Below are 20,525 nucleotides of genomic sequence, written 5' to 3' on the forward strand. Positions count from 1 at the left end.
TTCCTACCCATCAGTAAGCCCTGGATATCTAAAGAACTGAAGAATCTGTTGAGGGAAAAGAGGACTAATTTTAATAGTGTTGATAAGAAGTCATATGTTAAAATTAGGAAGGTTGTACGAGCTGAAAATGTCAATAAACTTCAGTATAAGAGTAAAATTGAGGCCAAATTGAATGTATCTGATCTCAGATCTGTATGGGATGGTATGAAACTAATGTCAGGCCTGCATAAAGGCAATAACAATGTGTTTTTAAATGGTTTTAACTCTGATGTGATGTTAGCTAATGAATTAAATAGCTTTTATATGAGATTTTCTAACTACGATTTTAATGCGAAAATCAGTCATATAAGGGAGAATTTGGTCAGCGATTTCCCAATTTTTGATATTGACATGTCTTTGGTCAAATCATTATTTGAAAAAATCAAGGTTAGGCAAAGCCCTGGATCTGACAACATTAGTGGTCATGTTCTTAAGTCATGTGCTCGTCAGCTAAGTGAGATCTTCAAAGTGATCTTCACTCAGTCACTCCAGATGCAAACAGTGCCAAAAATTTGGCAGCACTCAAAAATCATTCCTGTGGCTAAGTGTGAGAACCCTAAGGTGTCAAATGACTTTTGACCTGTAGCCCTCACCTCTTTGGTGATGAAGACCTTTGAGAGGTTGGTTAAGCAGAAGTTACTGAAGCATGGGGAAGAACAATTAGATCAGCTCCAGTTTGCTTACAGGGCCCTTACAGAGGTGTTGGGGATACAAAACTTACATTGTTAAATTTCCTTTATAAACATATGGAAACCTCAAAAACTCATGCTAGGCTCCTTTTTATTGACTTCTTTACAGCGTTCAATACTATCCAGCCCTATTTGTTGGCTGAGAAACTTCAGGCTCTTTTTAACTTGAAGCCTAACTTAATTGGTTGGATACTGGATTTTCTGTTGAATAGGTCACAGTGTGTTTGGGTTAATGGTGTTTTATCCTCAAAAGACTTTTCTTCCACAGGCTCTCAACAGGGCTGTGTTCTGTCACCATTGCCTTTTTTAATTTTATATACTAATGATTGTACGAGACAGAGAAAACAGCAGAAAGACAGAGAGGAAGGAGAGATATTCTCCATATGTAGGATGACAATGAGTCAGTAACATGGTATCCGCTTGATCTATGTAATTATTTTATGTTAATTTACTGCCTGAATGAATTATACATTGTTTAGGCGCTTGTTATTGTATACACGCTATTAATATAATCATATTATTATTATTACTGGTATTGGTATTAATATTGTTTTCTTTTATTATTACATCTATTATGACATTTAATTTTAAATGAAACAGTGGAAATACGTTTTCACTTTCTTGTGTCATGCATATATTTTTAAAGTATTTACAATTATATTATGTACTCACAATGAACATACTAAATTACCTCCCACACGCACGCTTTTAATATATAGATATTTGGCATGTGAATAGGTAAGTTCAAACATTTTCAAGCTGTGTCACACACAAGTGTGTCAAACACACTTTCACAACTTGTTGCACAAAAGGAATCTCAACATCTTCACCTCTGTCTCTTGTCTTTTTCTTAGTGCCACGATCTCTAAGCCGTACAACATAGCTGGTCTCACTAATGTCTTGTAAACTTTCCCTTCACTCTTGCTGATATTCTTTGGTCACAAATCACTCCTGCCACCTTTCTCCACCCATTCCACCCTGTGTGTACTCTCCTCTTTATCTCTCTACCACACTCCATTACTCTGAACAGTTGACTCCAAGTTTTTAAACTCATCCACTTCTACTCCTTGTAACTGCACTATTCCATTGGGCTCCCTCTCATTCACACACATGTATTCAGTCTTGCTTCTGACTTTCATTCCACTTCTCTCCAGAGCATATCTCCACCTCTGCAGACTAGACTCAACTTGCTCTCTACTCTCACTACAGATCACAGTGTCATCTGCAAACATCATAGTCCATGGAGACTTCTGTCTGATCTCATCCGTCAACCTGTCCAACACAACTGCAAACAAGAAAGGACTCAGAGCTGATCCTTGGTGTAATCCCACCTCCACCTTGAATGAGTCTGTCATTCCTACTACGCATCTCACCGCTGTCACACTATTCTTGTACATGTCCTGCACTATCTAACATACTTCTCTGCCACTCCAGACTTCTTCATGTAATACCACAACTCTTCTCTTGGCACCCTGTCATAAGATTTCTCTAAATCCACAAACACACAATGCAACTCTTTCTGTCCTTCTCTGTACTTCTCCAACAGTATGCTCAGAGCAAACATTGCATCTGTAATGCTCTTTCTCGGCATGAAACCATATTGCTGCTCACAGATCACCATCTGTTTTCTAAGCCTAGTTTCTATCACTCTTTCCCATAACTTCATGTTGTGGCTGATCAATTTTATGCCTCTGTAGTTATTGCAGCTCTGCACATCACCCTTGTTCTTAAAAATAGGAACCAGCACACTTTGTATCCACTCCTCAAACATCCTTTCACTTTTCAAGATTTTATTAAACAATCTGGTTAGAAACTCCACTGCCATCTCTCCTAGACATTTCCATGCCTCCACTGTCATCTGGGCCAACTGCCTTTCCACTCTTCATAGCTGCCCTCACTTCTTCCTTACTAATCTTTTGTACTTCCTGACTTACTCTCACCACATCATCCAGCCTTGTTGCTCTCTCATTTTCTTCATTCATCAGCTCCTCAAAATATTCCCTCCACCTTCTGAACACACACTCCTCATTTGTCAGCACATTACCATGTGCATCTTTTACCACCCTAACCCATTGCACACCCTTTCCAGCTGTGTCTCTTTGTCTGGCCAATTGAAGTCCTTTTCTCCTTCCTTACTACTCAACTCCTTGTACAGCTCACAATATGCCTTTTTCTTAGCTTTTGCCACTTCAATTTTTGGCTTACGCCGCATCTCCTTGTAGTGTTGTCTACTTTATTCATCTCTTTGACTATCCCAAAACTGTTTTGCCAACCTCTTCCTCTTTATGCTTTCCTGGACATCTTTGTTCCACCACCAAGTCTCCTTGTCTTCCTTCCACTGTCCAGATGTCACACCCAGTACTGTCCTAGTTGTCTCCCTCACCACATCTGCAGTACTTTTCCAGTTGTCCAAAATTGCTTCCGCTCCATCCAGTGCTTCTCTCACCTGCTCACTAAACTTCACACAACAGTCTTCCTCCTTCAGCTTTTACCATCTGATCCTTTGTTGAGCTCACTCTCTTCTTCTTCTTAACCTCTAAAGTTATCTTACAAACCACCATCCTGTGCTGTCTAACTACACTCTCTCCTGTCACCACCTTACAGTCTCTGATTTATTTTAGCTTGCATATCTTATAAAGAATGTAGTCCACCTGTGTGCACCTTCCTCCACTCTTATATGTTATCCTGTGCTCCTCCCTTTTCCTAAAGTAGGTGTTCACCACAGCCATTTACATCATTTTTGCAAAATCAACTACCATCTGCCCTTCCACATTCCTATCCTTGATACCATATCTACCCATTACTTCCTCATCACCTCTGTTCCCTTCACCATCATGACCAACATGCCCATTGAAGTCTGGTCCTGTCACTACTCTTTCATGCTTGGGCACACTCTCCACCACCTTATCTAACACACTCCAAAAATCTTATTTCTCCTTTGTCTCACAACCTACCTGTGGGGCATATGTACTGATGATATTCATCATCACCCCTCCAACTTCAGACTCATCACCATCAGACACTTGATTAACCTCCAACATACTCTTAACATACTCTTCCTTTAAATGACCCCAGCACCATTTCTCTTCCTATCCTCACCATGGTACAACAACTTGAACCCACCACCAATGCTCCTGCTCTTACTTCCCTTCCACTTGGTCTCTTGCATGCACAATATGTCTACTTTTCTCCTCTCTATCATATCGACCAGCTCTCTCCCATTATCAGTCATACTACCAACATTCAAAGTCCCTACTCTCATTCCCACCCTTCTAGTTTTCCTCTTCTATCGCTGTCTTTGGACATGTTCTCCTCCTCTTCTCCTTCTTCACCCAGCAGTAGCCCAATTTGTACTTGCACCCTGTTGGTCAACAGCACTGGGGGCAGACATTGTTCACCCTGGCCTTGTCCAATCTGGTATGGAAATCCGATTTTTAGTCTGCATGGCTGGGTTGGCTTGTTTTATGCTGGATGCCTTTCCTGACGCAACCCTCCTCATTTATCCAGGCTTGGGACCGGCATTCAGAATGTACTGGCTGCACACCCCATGTGGCTGAGTGCTGTATCTACGGAAATCAATACGGAAATCAATATCATGGCCTTTGTCTTAGAAACATTAATGGACTTAGAAACATTAATGGACAGATAAAAAGTTCTCACACCAAACAATAAAATCATCAACTACAGGGCCATGCTCCTCCTCATAATTATTCAAAAGTGTTAGGAAAAGATTACCAAAAACTCTCTGACACAGACAACAAATGAGACACCATAGGAAACAGGTTTCAGTTTCTAAGATCTTTTGCTATTTAAAGCTTTAAAGGTAGGTGTCATACAGAGTACAGGCCTAAAGACAAATTCAAATACATTCAGTTTTCATGCCACTTATATACAGTCCCAAGATATGCCAAAGTCCACTGAATGAAATAATTTGATAGTATAAGACAGTCAGTCTCAAAGTTCATTCCTGGTCATTCATCATGCACTGATGAACGAATGTCTCGCCTCATCAACCTTATCTGTGCCCTTTGTACACTTCCTCTTCCATGGCATTGTTCAATCAATTACTAAGACAGTTATAATGGTAAATATATTTGACAGAGCATTAACAACATTAACTTTTATAACAAAAAGACTCACTATAACAGTTTCGTCTGCAAATTTCGCACAGTGCCTATTCTCATAAGACACTCTTAGGCTTCTTAAAAGTCCTCCTCACTACTCTTACCATTTTGGCACCTTAGGAGCCCTCTTAAGGCCTAAGGTGCTTTGCAGACAACTTTCATCTTAGGGCAAATTCTAAGAAATGTGTAAGAATTCAAAAAATTCTAAGATTTTTCTTAGAGTAACATCACTAGGAGCTATTTTCAGCCTTAGGCTGCTTCATGGATACAGGCCCACCCTTTTAATGACCCCCTGGACTTGGTCATCAGAGATGTTTCTGTATACAGTGAAAGTGTTGAACTTGTAGAGACATTGACTTATCTCAGCAGTTGCATTCATGTCTCTGAGTCCTCAGCCTTTCAGATCAAGAGGCTCCTGGGAAGAGCTTATGGAGTCATGATTGGACAGAGATGTTTGGTAATACCAATATCTTTGCAAGAGAATGAAGGTCCAACGTTTTTGGGTCTGAGTGATTTATGTCTTACCACATGGGTGTGAGACTTGGATGGTAGCCAGTGACCCATGGGGCCCAGGCACACCAGGGGTTACGACCACCTTGCCAAAAGATAGGGTAAAATGGTAAGGCAAGGCAAAATGTCGCAGGTGTGTATGTTACATTCACTCAGCTGTCTTCGGAGGATCCTTGGATACTGCTGGAATGACTTTGTATGAGGGTTGGCTGAAAAATTCTGCCTGCTCCGCGATTATCTAGAATAGAATATAGAATTGAGCCTTTATCATCATTGTACATACATGAATGAATGAATGAATACAATGAAATTTGTCCTCTGCATTTAACCCATCCTAATTACAGTTAGAGACAATCCAACCAACAGGAGAGTGGGCAGCCACAGTCCGGCACCCGGGGACCAGTTCCAGATAGAGAGATGCTGCCTTGGTCAGGTGCAGAGAAAGGAGAAGACCCTTAATAAGCATGATTTTGATTGTGGGAGGAAACGGGAGTAACTGGAGGAAACCCACAGAGACACGGGGAGAACACGCAAACTCCACACAGAAAGGGTGGGAAGTGATCCTACGACCTTCCTGCTGTGAGGCACCAGTGCTAACCACTAAGCCACCATGCCACCCATTTTCAATACCAAGCAAAATACTCACATGAATCGCATATCTGCTTAACCCTAATTAGTACACCTGAGGTCCAAGTGGCACATTTTGCATTTTTATATTAGGAAGTCCAATATGAAAAAAAAAAAAAAACCTGCAATATGGTTTCAAAATGAAATGTGATTCATTAGCCAGAAATTGTGAAACATATTTAAAACAAGTTTACGTGGAATTTGATTGGACCCCAGTGTAAAGATGAATAAGTTTTAGAAGATGAACACCCATGACCCACATATGACTTTTTACTGTCATTTTCACACTTATGGTTTGTGTGTTTACCTTCCGCTCTGTGCTACAGTCCAATTTTAAATGAATATTGTGTCTCTTGAAGTTTCAAAAGGCCCAACAATGACATAAATAACACAACGAACATCCGCAGTGAATAATCACAGCACTTTATCTGATCAGCTGTGTGTAAAATATATTTTCTGTTGGTTCTGCCTCATCACACTTATCTTACTCATTTCTGTGGAGGCAGAGTCGAGACACAGCCAGATTAGTTTCCTGTGATGAATGCTGTGGAGATATGACCTCGCTGCTATTTCTTTACAGAGAATTACAAATATGGTGAAGCAGCTTCTGACAGGGCAACAGTGGGGCTCACGGTGTGCACCGAAGTGAGACAAAATACGGTTGGATAGTAAATCAGTGGCTGTGGCTCGCGGGCTCGGAGCACCGCTGGCAGTTGTCGAGCCACACTGAGGACGAGGCGCAGTATTGGCAGGGAGCTGAAGACGTGTTTGAAGTGATGAATAGTGGGACCCAAACGCATAGGGTGTCTGGGCACATCGTGTCTCACTTCGTATACAGCAAGGGTTTTGTTTGCTGGATAAAACAGATTCATCTTCTCAAGCCAGCAGCAAAGCTGTTCCAAGTTCTTCACTCCTTGTTTCCACACAAATACGAGCTCCATCTGCAGCTTTCAGATTTGAAAAGCCTATGTGCTGCACATTCTATACAGCTATGCAGCCTCAGTGCATGTGGAATGATGTCGTTAGTGATGCTTCGGAAAGTTTTGCATGCGTCTGATAGGTTTGACAACTGAAATCGTAACAAGATTTTTTTGGATTTGTCCACCTTACTGTACAGCCTTGAAATTATATATATATATATATATATAAAACATTTTGCCACTGCTCACCTTAGGAGAGGTGATGGTCTAGTGGTTAAGTGTTGGGCTTGAGGATCCTTGGTTCAAATCTCAGCCTGACTGGAAAATCAGTCACTAAAGGCCCTTGGGCAAGGTCCTTAATCCCCTAGTTGCTCCAGTTGTGCAGTGAGCGCCTTGTATGGCAGCACCCTGACATCAAGGTGAATGGGAGGCATTTTTGTAAAGTGCTTTGAGCATCTGATGCAGATCGAAAAGCGCTATATAAATGCAGTCCATTTATCATTTTACATCTATCTATCTATCTATCTATCTATCTATCTATCTATCTATCTATCTATCTATCTATCTATCTATCTATCTATCTATCTATCTATCTATCTATCTATCTATCTATCTATCTATCTATCTATCTATCTATCTATCTGTCTGTCTGTCTGTCTGTCTGTCTGTCTGTCTGTCTGTCTGTCTGTCTATATGCCGCACATAGTAAGCCACTTTTGAGAGGTGGGAATAATTGCCTATGTGCCAGGGTAGTTGCCATCCAGGTCCATGGTGTGGTGAATGTGATGGTGCACAATGCTAGCTGCTCCCAGACATGACTTAACAAGTAATAGTTTTTGTGATATTGTCCAGAGGGAAGAAAAAAAAAAAAAACTTTCAATGAACAGATGTAATTGCTTGGAATTACTAGATGTCCACAATTGTAAGGGGAGCAGGTTGCTCAGTGAGATATGAGACAGACAAGCAATATGTAGTAGACCTGGTTTCAATTCCTGGTCTTTTTACCTCATTGTGCCTTTGAACAAGACAAAAAATAACTCTGACTTTTAGTAGGGATGGTCTAATCTTTTTTTTCTTTTCTGTCTTTCTTTCTTTCTTTCTTTCTTTCTTTTTTTTTTTTTTGCCCAGATCCAATTCAAGTCATCTAACACTGAATATCTGCTGACACAGTATTGATTTGATACTTGTATTTTCCTTGATGTCACACTAGCAGAGAGCAGAATGAAAGTACATTAAAATCAATTCATTGTACTCTGTATGCTAGTCACTTCTTTTTTTCTTTCTATTTAATATTTATTTCATTCATTTAAAAGAAAAACAGAAAAGCAAAAAACAAAAGCACCACAATACCAGAATGAAAAGGAGCAGAAAGAACAAGTCTTATGATTTCTGCCCCTTTTAACAATACAATCTTTCAATATACAGCATCATAGTCAACATTATTTAACAGATTGCATTTCTTTAACTTGTCACATACCACTGACCCATTTCATAATTATGACCATTAATTAATAGATTACATCACTGACAGGTTACATTTAAACTTAAGACACTCCAAACATTATTAACAGTTTACTTTTTTTTTTTTTTTTGACTTTCTTGCAGCCCACTGACTTACTTCATAGTTTCATACTTACTTAATACATCTAATTTAATATGTTTTTTAAATAATTTAAGCAACCTTAATTCTTTAATTTCTTTATTAAGATTGTTCCATAATTTGACACCATTTACTGCAATACTCCTTTCCTTTACTTTGGTTCTAAATCTTGGTTTTTTAAAGACTTCTATTCCTTTCAATTTATAACTACTTACTCTTTTTTCAAACATATTTTGAATGTTTGTTGGTAAAGTATTATTATTAACTTGGTACATCGTTTGTAATATTTTCAAATCAACTAAATCATGAAATTTAAGTACCCTATACTTAATAAACAATGGATTAGATGGATCTCTAAAACCACTGTTACTAATCACTTTTAAAGCTCTTTTCTGCAAAATAAATAAAGGTTGTATATAGGTTGTATATGTTGATCCCCAGATTTCTACACAGTAAGTTAAATATGGGACAATCAATGAATTGTACAATGTTAATAAACCATAACTATTTAATGAATATTTTACTTTATGCAAAACAGCAATGGCTTTCGCTATTTTTCCTTTTATGTCATTTATGTGTGACTTCCATGTAAGATCTTCATCAATCATGACTCCTAAAAATTTCATTTCTTTTACCCTTTGTATATCCATTCCATCTATTTGTAATGACACATTATTTTCTTTCGCTCTATCATTAAACAATATGAAATTTGTCTTATTAATATTTAGTGACAATCTGTTTATATCAAACCAATGTTTAACTTTTTCCAACTCTGTATTTATCACTTGTGCTACTTCCTGTATATCTGATCCATTAGATCTCCTATGCATTAAGAAAACAAAAAACACCTTCAATGCAAGCTGCTTATGATTTATTGATCTATTTATTTACTTTAATTCAGTAAACAGATTTGCTTATAGATCTTATCAATTCAACTGGAATTGATTAGTGTAAGTTCAGGACTGTAGTAGTAAAACTAGGGCACTCAGAGTAATAGTGACTGAATGATGTCAAATCAACATGGAGAGCCATACTGGATCTGCTGTGGCAGCCCCAATTTAAAAAGGGAGAGACTCAAAGAATGTACAAATTGTTGTATGATAAACAAAACACTATGAAAAACTATACCTTTTCTCTAATGGAGGTACTTTTGACTCCCCTCTTTGACTATGCTGCTGTACTGTCTTAGTAAATAGGTGTTAAATAGATGGTATGTATTTAAACCATGCTTATCTTACACGGTGAGATCGTTGATCTGTGTGAATAAAATTACCCTGTTGCACATTTAAAGAGTCTTAAATTGCTTTTAAAATGCACACTGTGAGGAAAGGGAAGTGTGGGTGGAGCTGCTTGATCTACTGCCACCCAGACATGTGGTAGAAAATGAATGAATGAATTGCTTTTACAGTGCACACTGTGGGTCTGTACTGAATCAACAGCCAACAATTTCTGACACAAAACTTTCAAAGTGAAATGTAATGAGCACAAATGTTTTTGATGATGTTCAAAACCAAATCAATCAAAACCTATCCACCTGATGCTGATTGGATTAGATTGGATCAGGACATCCCTAGTTTTTAGCCTATTTTTATGCTGTTTTCCTCTTCCTAAGACAGGGAAAACATATTGACAACGAAGCAAATGCCTATGGTAGCTAGGGTCCATTAATTAAAAATACAAATTGGACCACCTTTAAAACTTACAAAAATTCACATTTTCTGTCCAAATCAGTTTCTGACTGGCCTATAGTGCCAAAACAAAAGCAAAACTTTCCATTTCCACCAAGCATTTATATGCATTTTCATGATTGTGTTGCAGTTGGATAGTGTTTGACCCTATGAACTCACAGGTGTAAATGTGCTGAAACAAAATGTAGGCAAATCTGTCAAATCATCTTGTGATTTAGCTCAACATTTTGGGAAATATTTAACAAAATTGGCTACATAGACACATGTATTTTTTTATTTATGTTTTTGTCTATGCACTAAACAATAACTTTTATGATTACCATGACTTCAACTTAAAATGACATTAACTATTGCATTATAAATATGTCATTACAATATATTTGCTGTTATCATGCTATAATTTGAGAAATGTGTCTTTATTTGTGTGTGTGTTTTGTTTGGCTTCTGCTCTGAGGTTCTTGGGCCAGTTTTGACCAAACTTCCTGTGTGCGTGTCGCTTGATCCCACAACTGTCCTTAAAATGGTAAATAAATGGTAAATGGATTGCATTTATATAGCACTTTTCCATCTGCAACAGATGCTCCAAGCACTTTACAAATAATGCCAAGGTGCTCACTACACACCAGGAGCAACTAGGGGATTAAGGGCCTTGCCCAAGGGCCCTTAGTGAGTTTCTGGTCAGGCTGGGATTTGAACCAAGGATCCTCTGGTCTCAAGCCCAACACTTTAACCTCTTAAACCCTAGAGTCCCCAAATTTGGGGACTTGCCCTGTTTTGGAACCTTTGAACACTCATAACTAACCAATGCTGACACCAACATACACTTATTATACAACAAAATGTCAAGCGAAGTCTCCTCTACAAAAGCATCCACTTCAATCACATATCAACTCACCACAGCTGAAACGCCAAACAAATAAAGACATTAATCGGAATTCATTTTTTGGGAAAAAAAAAACAAACAAAACTAATTTACTCCTACCAAGTATTATTTACTTTCAATTTTTTTTTTTGCATCCACAACATCTCCTAGGACCTGTCTTTTAGCTGATCCAAACTTTTTCATTTTTAACCTTGTACAAGCTGAGAAATAAATCATAATGTATGGGTATGTGATTTTGGTGAAATAGGCTCTAGGGCTTAAGGGGTTAACCACTAGACCATCACCCAGTATCCAATGCCTTTCTGGAGCTGGTACCAGACCGGCCTTGGAAAGGTAAAGGCCGTGTTCATCTTACAGGGGAGTGGCACATCCCCGTCCTCCTCTCCTTCAAGGATTTGTTTTGGCAGAGGTAAAAATTATGACCCCCCCACCACCAACTCTGATGTCCCTGAAATGGCACAATTATGGAGGTGGGTTCTGCAATTGCTTGGACATAGTTGAATTTGTTAAAAGTCAATTACTGGAGTCAAATGTCAAAATGTATCTTTTTTTTTTTTCTTTTTTTTTCTCCACTCCAATTTGTATTACACCTGGCACATATACTTGTAGTTACGACTAAACATTTTTGGATTAAATAAAAGATGGTTTATTTGAATATCTATAACTTTACAACATGCCTTAATGAAAATACAAACGTAGTAATTATCAAGCTAATGCAAAATTCTAAAGTTTGTTCACCTGTGGTGGAAGCGTGCACAATGTGTGAGCTGATTGCAGTCAGCACTGTGGCCACAGTGACCACATAGTCCCACAGCCAGCGGTGTCAGACAGAAATAATGTGGTGAAGCAGCACAGATGCCTGAGGAAAGTGAAGCTATCAACTGTATGAATTGTTCTGGTCTTCAAGGGTTCTCAATCATATTCTTCCTTGCAGTTTTCCATCAAAAACATGTCAGTGATTGCTACCGGCATCGAGCACAACAACAGAAAAGGACTTTTAAATGGGTCACACTGCCCAGAATCAGTGGGGAAGAAGCTTAAGTACAAAAACGTAACAGCTACTGGGAGGATTGTTTCATGACCGAGACTACATTTTTTTTTTCTGTTATCAAATGTAAATAGAAAACATCTCATTTTGTTTTTCTGCCTGAATATTTTTTTGTCTCTGCCTGCCATATAGAAGAGGAATATTGTAGCTAAAAATGAAAATGCTTGCATCTAATGTCAGTACACGAGGCAGAGTTTGTGCTCCCTGCTCTGACTGGGTGCCGCTTTGAAGAAATAAGGAAATGTTCATTTTGCAGACCTCGTCACAAGGGATTACAGAGTATTGGAACATGATACACAAATATGACAATGTTGTGATAACGGTGACAGAAGGAAATTGGAAATGTTGTACCCAGTTGAGAAAATGACTTACATATTTCAGCAACAAAACCCACAGTGCTGTCAGAGTGACTTATACAGGGTTTCACACTCAAACATTAATTACTTTATACCCCCGTCACATTAGAAGCCGAATGAGCCCAAATCCCGTCTGAATGAAAATTCAACCCACATTCGAGAAGTGTTGCAGCGCAGTTGCAACCGTCGGACAGCATTCTGATCTCAGTTTTAACCGTGAGGCACAATCGTGCGGCTGCCCCGAATGTTTTTGCTCATGTTCAAAACAATCGTGGCACAGTCGAAATGGGAAAAAAAATCGAACAGCAGTCAGTGTGTAGTCTGACTGCAATCTGAGTGTGTTTTAAATATTCTCACAGTGTCATAACAGTATTCGGAACAGACTGATCATGCTCGAGAGACATTCGCCATGGTCAGGCATTTCAAATCCTGCCAGCATGTCCAGAATGTGGAACGGATGAGCTGTACGTGCACCTCCACTAGATCTTGTTTGGGGTTCACAAAGGAGATATTTTTATGTGCAATGTCTGTGGCACGCATTCACCTTGTGAACTGCGTGAACAGTGTGCAATTAAACCAAAAGCACCGTGTGTCCCTGCGAGTCAAAGCATTCCGCAGCCGCAGGGCAGCGTGCACACATCTGAGCGGGGTGTTATAGATAGATAGACAGATACTTTTTTTATCCCCCTGAGGGGAAATACATCTGCCCAAAAGCAGACATACATACAGTGGGGCAAATAAGCATTTGATCCACTGTCAATACTGCAAGTTTTCCCACCTACAAAGAATGAAGAGGTATGTAAGTTTTATTGTAGGTATACACTTCAACTGTGAGAGACAGAATCTAAAAAAAAAAAAAAAAAAAAAATCTGAAAATCACATTGTATGATTTTTAAATAATTCATTTGCATTTTATTGCACAACATAAGTATTTGATCCACTAGAAAAACAGACCTTAGCTCAGCTGTTTCCTGTAGTTCTGCAGCAGGGATTTTGGTCCACTCCTCCATACAGATCTTCTCCAGATCTTTCAGGTTTGGAATTTCAGCTCCCTCCAAAGATTTTCTATTGAGTTCAGGTCTGGAGACTGGCCAGGCCACTCCAGGATCTTGAAATGCTTCTTATGGAGCCCCTCCTTAGTTGTCCTGGCTGTGTGTTTGGTGTCATTGAAGACCCAGCCACGACCCATCTTCAGTGTTCTTACTGATGGAAGGTGGTTGTTTGCCAAAATCTCACGATACATGACTCCATCCAGTTGTCCTGGCCCCTTTGTAGAAAAGCACCCCCACAAATGATGCTTCACAGTTGGGACAGTGTTCTCGGGGTTGTTCTCATCCTTCAAAGTGGCGAGTGGAGTTGTTGCAAAAAGCTCTATTGTGGTCTCATCTGACCACATGACCTCTCTCCCATGCCTCCTCTGGATCCATCCAGATGGTCACTGGTGAACTTCAAAAGGGTCTGGACATGTGCTGGCATGAGCAGGGTGACCTTGCTGCCCTGCATCATGTGGGTACTAATGTAATCTTTGTGACTGTGGTCCCAGCATCTCTTCATGTCATTGACCAGGTCCTCCTATGTTGTTCTGGACTTTCTCAGAATCATCCTTACCCCCTAGGTAGATCTTGCATGAGCCCAAACCGGGGAAGACTGACAGTCATCATGTCTTCTGTCCATTTTCTAAGAATTGCACCACAGTTGTTGGCCTTCTCCCCAAGCTGCTTGCTGTAGTTGTCTTGTAGCCCATTCCAGCCTTGTGTAGGTCTACAAGCCGAAGGAGGAGCCTCTCAAGGGTCTTCATATCTACTGACGTCAGGGCCACTGGTCTGTAGTCTTTGACCCCTGACGGCCTCCCAAACTTGGGCACTGGCACAATGCATGAGGGTCTTCCACTGCCTTGGCACCTGCCCCCATTTGCAGGCTCCTGTAGAGGCCCACCAGCTCTGCAGCCATGGGGGGGCACAGCTAAACAAAAAGTTAGCTTTAATGACCATTAATCAGCTAACTGAAAAGTTATCTTTGATCACACTAAACCGATAAACTGCCAAAAAAATGATCGGAAGCTACAGCTAACCACTATCCGATAACTTTCAGTTTTGTCTCCCATACACTCTCAGCTACTAACAAGCTTGTTGTGTGCTGGGGTGTTTGGCTGGCTTGGTTTCTGTTTTTCCCACCAGGTGGTATGCATTCAGGACTGAGTGGCTGAGCATTAGGACCTCACCCTGAACACCTGAGGCTTGTTTTCACATGCAGGTCATCAGGACTCACAGCTGTGGTGTATTCTGTCTTGATCAGAGATTGCTGCATTTAAACCTTGAATGCACAGTGTGTGATTGCCAGAGACTCGACCTTGTGAGCAGACGTGTGAGATCGACGTCAGGAGAACAATCTCACCATTACGGACGCAGAGACCGCTCCAGGTTTGACGCCACAGTCTGTGAAGGAGGATTGGGTGAGGTCTCACGCTCTTCAGCACACTTCCTGAGGTAATTTGGTTTTGGTGACTTTTATGAAGTAATGACAGTGGATTTGGTGTCCCTCACACCTTGTGTTAGTGAGCTGTCACGTTATGCTAATTGTCTAATCAGCTTCTGCTGCAGTGGAGATTTGAACTGAGTTGTTCCGTGCCTGCAGGGTGAGAAGCTGATATATATTTAAGCCAGGAAGTGTTTGCTGATTGTGTGCACCCTTTTGAGCTGTGTCTCTATGGGTGGAGAGTGTTGGACTCACCTCATGTTTTCTTTCTTCACAGACTCGGTTTGTCGCGGCCACCTGGGGGGGGGGGGGTGTTGGCGGGGTCCCTGGGTTCGAACTGCTGTGGCTCCGGACCGTTTGCGCTGCTGAGAGCGAGCCGTGTTTTCACCTCACCAGACCGCGGACATTTTTGGTTGTTTATCACTGCACTTATTATGATTATTAAATTCTGTTATCTTTTGAACCGTGCTCTGCTTATTTCATGCTGGGTCCTGTCAAACGCTGGGTCAGTGCTCTGACCGCGTCCGACACATAACAAAGCTGATTTTGAGTTTAAACACCACCAAAGCTTCTGACAGAATCAAAGGCAGTCACAAACCCAGGCACAACCAATGACTCAGCACTTATATCTTTGTGTGTCCTGCCCACTGCAGTAGGGACGTGTCATTTACCTTGACAGCATACAGTGGTCCAGTCATGAGACAGACATCTTGAAAAGAAAAGCAGGTTTGACTTATGGTTTTGATTTATAAATCAAATTAATCCAGATAGAATAACTACATCAATGTAATCTCTTACAATGTACAAAGTGAATATATAACACATATCTGTTATACAGTGGCTTGCAAAAGTATTCAGCCCCTTGGTATTTCACACATTTTAATTTGTTTATGCATTTCACAATACAAAAGTAAATCAGGCTTCTCAATATAAAAATTCTATAACTATAACTTCACGAAAATTTGACTCATTTCATCATGGGAGCACAAAACAAAAATGTGAGACTGGGCTGAAACTGAGTTACTGTGTAAGAAGAAGAGTGAGGTATGCCACCAAGACACTCAGACAACCTGGAATAAGTTACAGGCTTCTGTTGCTGTGACTGGAGGAAACTGTGCATAGCGCATGTTTTGCATCTTTGTATCACCAGTTATACAGCTTCATGATGAAGTGGGACAGAGGAGGATTTTCTTTCACCAAAATGTCAAATCTAGGCTTAGATGTATCTTCTGGAAAATTGTAGCTGAGTTTCAGGTCTTCTTTTTAGTAAAAACCATCCTCTGCACCACTTCATCATGAAGCTGTTCATGAAGCATCACAATTTCTCCCAATCACAGGCAGAGAAGCCTGTAACTTCTTCTGGGTTGTCTGGATGTCTTGGTGGCTTTCCTTACTACTTCTCCTACTTGCACAGTCAGTCAGTTTTTGAGAACTGTCTCCTTCCACACAGATGTACCCTAGAGTGCCATACTGATTGTATTAATTCTAAGTGATGTAAATAAATTTAAAGACATATTCAGTGACTTGGAAATGTTCATGTATCCATCCCCTGACTTGTCTGAAGAAACTGGCAATTAAACTAATCCTTTACAGGTATTATAGTTGGTGATTACTTATGCAACCCACATCTTGGCTTTCATATTTTTTAATTAATTTACATCAAGTTGTAGAAATTTACTTTCAGTTTGAACTAAGGAAGATAATTTTAGAAATTTTTATATTGAGAAGCCTGATTTACTTTTTGTATTTGAAATGCCATAAACAAATTAAAATGCGTGAAATGCCAAGGGGCTGAATAATTTTGCAAGCCACTGTATCTGTAAAAAAAAAAAAGCATTTGCAAACCCAAAAAGTCTGTTAAATTATGATTCAGGTTGACAACACTGTGATTAACTGGGCGCCAGTAGATGGCAGTGTTCTATGCATTTTGACCCCGCTTATATCATTATTGCTGTTGTGTTCTGTAGTCTGATGGCCCCTTCTGCTGGGGCAGAGTTGAGCTCAGCTCCTCATAGCTGCCTCACGTCTGCAACATACATAGCAGACAGTAGCCAACAGGGTTTATAAATGTTTTTCACCATTACTATATGTCAAAAAATTAGTGGTCTAAAAGTTATCGGACCTAAATTTATCGGAAGATAATTGGTCCGCTGATGGTTTTCAAAGTTATCTGGAAAGCTAATCAGCTCATGAAGATGTTAACTTCATTAATTAGCAATTAGCGGAACTGTGCTCACCACTGTCCGCAGCACAGTCTTTCAGGACCCTCGGCGCAATGCCATCAGGTTCAGCTGATTTACTAGGGTGCAACTTTTGAAGTTCCGCCCTCAACTCATCCATCCCCGCACAACCACTGGGTGGAGCAGAAAAGGAGGCAGCAGCAGCAGAGGTGGAGACGGCACAGGTTGGAGGAGGGCCACAGGCACCAGCGGAGAGGCAGAGCTGCTGCTGGATGGAACAGGGGCGGAGGCAGCAGCAGAGCTGAAGAAGAAGATAAACCATAATAAACCTCAGATCGGGGGTGCCCAAGTTCGGTCCTCGAGATCTACCTACCTGAAACTCTTAGTCATCTCCCTGCTCCAACACACCTGAATCCAATGAAAGGCTCATTAAAAGCCTAATAACAAGTCTTTCATTCAAGGTGCTTTAACAACACTAACACAGTCATTGTTAGTGCCATTTTACGCATTACTTTACGTGTGCTTTTATATCCATCCACATAATTGTATATGGGCGTGTTATTGCTCATCACTGTGTCACTGATGTCCACCAGCTCATCACATGTGTCATTGGTGTGCACATCACTCTGAAAACGCTTGTTTTCACATATTAATGGTTCCCCCGCATCACCATTACATGTCCCACAGTGGAACAGTAGCTGTAGAAAATGTGCAATACACCAGCCAGGATTTTTGCGTGATGCACTGCACATTTCCATGGTCATTTCACTTTGATATGTCTGAATGTTGGAGTGGAAACGACCGTTACGCCAGGTTTTTGTGCTATCACGCTTTGTACATGAGGGCCCCAGGTCACCCTGCTGCTGCAGGTGCAGCTCGTGAAGTTAGATTGCACAGTGTAGGGTCATGTGTGGGGACACACATGATCATTCTGACGCCAGTGTCCTGACTGACAACGTCAGTGCAAGGTGAGGGAGGGATGGAGGGAGAGAGAAAGCAAGACAATGAGGGTGGCTGAAGGGGGGCAGCGATTGACTATTTAACATATACAGTACATATGTTAGATGTATTTAACATCCAGTATCAGGCAGGGTCTTATGAAGGGCAGACACACAGCGCTGGCTCACACCCTGTTCTCTCAGCCTGCATAGGCTGATCATCACCCAAGCTAAGTACCAGTTTGGTTTGACCACCATTGACTTCCTGGGACACAGAGTCATGAAGGACGGGGCTGTGCCACTCCCCTCTAAGGTGGACACGGTCTTAACATTTACATGGCCAGTCTGGTATGGGCTCCAGAAGGGCATTAGATACTGGGGTGATGTGGTAACAATGGTTTAAAGCATGGGGCTTGAGACTAGATCCTCGGTTCAAATCCCAGCTTGACCGTGTAAATCACTAGGGCCCTTGGGCAAGGTCCTTAATCTCCTAGCTGCTCCCGGTGTGTAGTGGGCACCTTGCATTGGCAGCAGCCTCCATCAGGGTGAATGTGAGGCATTGATGTGTAAAGAGCTTTGAGCGTCTGATGCAGATGGAAAAAGCTCTATATGAATGCAGTCCATTTTACAATTTGGGTGGACTCCTGTGGGTGAGGTGAAATGCTCCAAGTTCACCGCCACTCCAAAGACTCCCCGAGCTCACTTCCCTGTACCTGAGTAAATATTTGATCACGTTTATGTGGACCTCGTTGGCCCCCTACTTTCTTCCCTGGGTTTCACACACCTCCTTAAAATGGTGGATAGGACCACCCGGTGGCCAAATGATGTTCTGTTGACGGCTGCAACAATGGCTGAGATGGCCTGGGCATTTATTGGCACCTGAGTCGCCCCATTTGGCATGCCATCTGCCTTCTCTTCTGACAGAGGCTCACAGTTTACAGCTGAGCTCTGGACAGCCTGGGTATGAAGCTCCACTGGACCACGGCATATCACCACCAGGCTAATGGAGTGTGTCATTGCTCTATGAAGGCCTCTATGTGGGCCAGCTTAACAAACAGTGGTTGGGTGAACAGACTCCCGTGGGTTATGCTTGGCCTACAAACTGCCCCTAAAGAGGACCTCCAGTACTTATCGGTGGAGTTGGTTTATGGCCAACCACTGTGGATCCTAGGAAATTTCATTCCTGACACAAACACGCCCTGGTTGGCTGCCCACCAATGGAGTGAGCTTGTGGACAAGGTTAGGCTTTTAACGCCTGTTCGTACTTCACAGTACGGCCTTCTGGTTTCCTACACTCCCTTAGGCCTACAGTCAGTGGAATATGTCTTTATTCACCATGATGATGCATTATGGAAGATGGGGGATAAAAAGTTTGTGGTCGACATAGGGTGTAAAGCAAAGCACATTTCAGTGGACCGCCTCAAGCCAGTCCAACTGGATCTGGACAGACCACCAGAGCTTGGCCATCCTCCTCAACCCCGGGTGCCCTCGTACCAGCCCTGGACTACAACAGGAAGGCCTGTGGGTTCCCTATATGCCACAGTGCTGTTGTGGCTGGACTATTTGCCCACCCTTCTTGATGACAGTTATTCTTTTCACTTATGGTTGAATTCTGGGGAGTGTATCTGGCGCACATTCAACACTAATGGACATTGTGGACATAATTCACCATACCCAGTGTCATCACCTGTAATTAGAGTGCATTCCCTGGTTTTCCATGTGATAAACAGCCGAGATGTGCAAAGAAAATAGAAAAGTGTCTTGGCCTCTTTGATGCTTTGCCGTCAGGAACCTGCGTGGGTAATGGGCAATGTTTGCTCTTGTAATGCAGTGACAAAAGGGCTGACATAGCCGTGAAGTGAAAAGCAAAGTGCCTTGGCTCTGTTGCTCTTTCCTGTCAGGCCCCTGTGGGGGTTAATGGACAGGGCTGAGCTGTTCTATAAAGTCTGTGTATTGTATGAATCAAAGGAGAAATACATGACACACAGTTGCGTTGTCAAAATGAGAAGTTGATGCTTCCATTTTTTTCATCCATTGCAATTTCCCAATGAATAATTTGACCATCTGTGGATTAGAGATCTGCAAGAAAGTCAAACTTTGCCCACAGTTCTTGTTTTATGAAGTCATTAATGATGTATGCTGTGCAATCATTAGACCCTGGCAAAAAATACTTCAAAGACATCATTAAAAGCCCAAAAATACCATGACACTTATGTTCATGATGAGTTTATGTAAACCTCTGACCACAACGATACACACACACACACACACACACACACATATATATATATATATATATATATATATATATAGTACCACTTACCCTAGCAATTGAGATCAAAATGGTTAATTTTTTTGTGCCTGTTTATTCCTGCTGTAAAATCTAACATTTAAACATTTGCCTCTAAGGACAATGCTGTGCTTTTGAGCTCACGTCACATGGCCATT

General features: G+C 41.1%; 1 long non-coding RNA gene across 1 annotated transcript; it reads right to left on the minus strand.

Annotated features, from left to right (window-relative positions):
• Window positions 1-1,540: 1,540 nt before the first annotated feature.
• LOC117509275 lies at window positions 1,541-16,029 on the minus strand. Its single transcript, XR_004560350.1, has 3 exons — window positions 16,019-16,029; window positions 13,439-13,443; window positions 1,541-1,679 (listed from the first exon to the last, which is right to left on the minus strand). It is a non-coding gene; the product is annotated as an uncharacterized LOC117509275 (long non-coding RNA).
• Window positions 16,030-20,525: the final 4,496 nt, after the last annotated feature.

This window comes from Thalassophryne amazonica, chromosome 4 (genome assembly GCF_902500255.1).
Source record: "Thalassophryne amazonica chromosome 4, fThaAma1.1, whole genome shotgun sequence".
Taxonomy (NCBI): Eukaryota; Metazoa; Chordata; class Actinopteri; order Batrachoidiformes; family Batrachoididae; genus Thalassophryne; species Thalassophryne amazonica.